Source organism: Paramisgurnus dabryanus, unplaced genomic scaffold, assembly GCF_030506205.2.
Source record: "Paramisgurnus dabryanus unplaced genomic scaffold, PD_genome_1.1 h2tg000369l_1_22694__unclustered, whole genome shotgun sequence".
NCBI classification, from domain to species: domain Eukaryota; kingdom Metazoa; phylum Chordata; class Actinopteri; order Cypriniformes; family Cobitidae; genus Paramisgurnus; species Paramisgurnus dabryanus.
Genome location: NW_027394246.1, coordinates 1 through 2500, shown reverse-complemented (window position 1 = coordinate 2500; position 2500 = coordinate 1). Strand labels below are relative to the sequence as shown.

General features: G+C 66.2%; 1 non-coding gene across 1 annotated transcript in view; it reads right to left on the bottom strand.

Annotated features, from left to right (window-relative positions):
• Positions 1-471, bottom strand: part of LOC135766552 (18S ribosomal RNA) — a 1855-nt gene extending 1384 nt beyond the window's left edge. The window contains exon 1 of the ribosomal RNA XR_010541735.1: positions 1-471. This exon is cut by the window's left edge and continues 1384 nt beyond it. This is a non-coding gene — a ribosomal RNA (18S ribosomal RNA).
• Positions 472-2500: the final 2029 nt, after the last annotated feature.

Sequence of the window (2500 nt, the reverse complement as noted above, 5' to 3'; positions counted from 1 at the left end):
TTTGCGCGCCTGCTGCCTTCCTTGGATGTGGTAGCCGTTTCTCAGGCTCCCTCTCCGGAATCGAACCCTGATTCCCCGTCACCCGTGGTCACCATGGTAGGCGCCTAAAGTACCATCGAAAGTTGATAGGGCAGACATTCGAATGAGTCGTCGCCGCCGCGGGGGCGCGCGATCGGCTCGAGGTTATCCTGAGTCACCAAAGCGGCCGGGGCGCGCCCGGAGACGCGTCCCGGATGGGTTTTGGGTCTGATAAATGCACGCGTCCCCGGCCCTCGCGGGCCGGGTCGGCGCTCGTTTGCATGTATTAGCTCTGGAATTGCCACAGTTATCCAAGTACGGGTGGAGCGATCAAAGGAACCATAACTGATTTAATGAGCCATTCGCAGTTTCACTGTACCGGCCGTGTGCACTTAGACCTGCATGGCTTAATCTTTGAGACAAGCATATGTTACTGGCAGGATCAACCAGGTAGTGTAGCCGTAGGAGAGCCTCGCTCTGACCCGGGGTTCACGCGGCGCGGGTCCCGGTTTCCACCCCCCGGGGGGAGCGGGACCGGGGCCACTCTCGTGTGGCTCTCCCCTCTCGTAGGCTGAGGGGCGGCCGGGTGGGCCGTAACCGAGGAAAGGTGCGTTTCGCGGGGCCGGGTGGCCGCGACGGGCCGGGGGCGTCTCCGCCCTCGGTCGCCGAGGCCCTCGCCGGCCGCCGGTGGCGGACCTTCGCGTCTGACGGACCGTCTGAGTCTCCCGCGGAAAGGGTCGGGCGGGCTCCGGAGAGCCCCCCTGGAGGCGAGAGCGCCGGGTCGGGGAGGAACCGACCGCCCATGGCGGCCGACGCGCTAACGTCGGCCGGGCGGAGGCCTGCCCCAGGCGCAGTTCGATTTCCAGAATCTCAGGGCCATGACACACAAAGCGTATCCGGGCGTCACCCCGTAACGGGTCATTAAGGCTGAGACGTGGGCGGCCCTGTCCCGCCCGGGGTTTCGTTTAGCGGCCGACGCCGGTTCGTTTTGCGGCCGAACGACGCCGGTTCGTTTAGCGGCCGAACGAAGCCGGCTCGTTTAACGGCCGAGGCCAGCCGGGTTCGTCCCTTCCTTGGATGATTTGCCATTCGTAATAAGAATCGTCACTACCTCAGTGCAGAGGGACTTTTTCGAGGCATTTGTGTCCGCTCGAGAGGCCTCTCGCTGGGCTCGAGAGGTCATGGGATCCGGTAGCCTATCACCTTGGAGAATCAGCGAGGTGCTCTTCCCTATATACCCGATGGCACCTGTTCGGGCCACCGTCCCCTGCTGGACGGGGCCCGGCTCTGTACCGCCCCAGACAGAGCGCCTTCGTCGGTCACGAAGGCAGGGTCGTGGACCCTGGAAGCGCACGAGCCACCCGACTCGGCTTCCATAGCGGCTGGCGGCCCTGGCCCGCCCGAGACGAAGCGCCTTCGTCGGTCAGACAGATAGGGTCGAGGACCCTGGAAGTGCGAGAGCCACCCGACTCGACTTCCACGGCGGCCCGGAGGCCGGGCCCGTCCCCGTCCGTGCCCGGGGACGGGGCACCTTCGTCGGTCAAACGCGTTGGGTCTTGGACCCTGGAAGTGCACGAGCCACCCAACTCGACTTCCATAGCGGTCGGCGGCCCCGTACCGCCCCAGACAGAGCACCTTCGTCGGTCACGAAGAGAGGGTCTTGGACCCTGGAAGTACACGAGCAACCCAACTCGACTTCCATAGCGGTCGGCGGCCCCGTACCGCCCCAGACAGAGCACCTTCGTCGGTCACGAAGAGAGGGTCTTGGACCCTGGAAGTTCACGAGCAACCCAACTCGACTTCCATAGCGGTCGGCGGCCCTGTCCCGCCCCAGACGATGCACCTTCGTCTGTCACACAGATAGGGTCTTGGACCCTGGAAGCCGTCCCCCTCGACTTCCGTAACGGTCGGCGGCCCTGTCCCGCCGCAGACGGGTCACCACTCCGTCTGTCTGTAGGGTCTTGGACCCTGGAAGCCGCCCCACTCGACTTCCATCGCGGTCGGCGGCCCTGGCCCGCCGCAGACGGGTCGCCACTCCGTCTGTCTGTAGGGTCTTGGACCCTGGAAGCCGCCCCACTCGACTTCCATCGCGGTCGGCGGCCCTGGCCCGCCGCAGACGGGTCGCCACTCCGTCCGTCTATAGGGTCTTGGACCCTGGAAGCCGCCACACTCGACTTCCATCGCGGTCGGCGGCCCTGTCCCGCCGCAGACGGTGTGCCACTCCGTCTGTCACACAGATACATAAGGGTGTCTCGGAACCCCGGACGCCGACCGAGACGAAACGCGTGGGGTCGGTGCGCCCGAGAGGGTAGGGTGCCCCGGGGCCGGCCGCTCGCCCGACCGGCTTCCGGGACTCCTTGACCGCTCGGGAGACCTATCCACGCGCCCGCCCGACCGGCGGCCGGGGGCCCTCGACCGCCACACGCGTACCGACGACCGGGGGGTTTCCGTTTTACGGCCGACGCCGAGATCCTTCGACGGT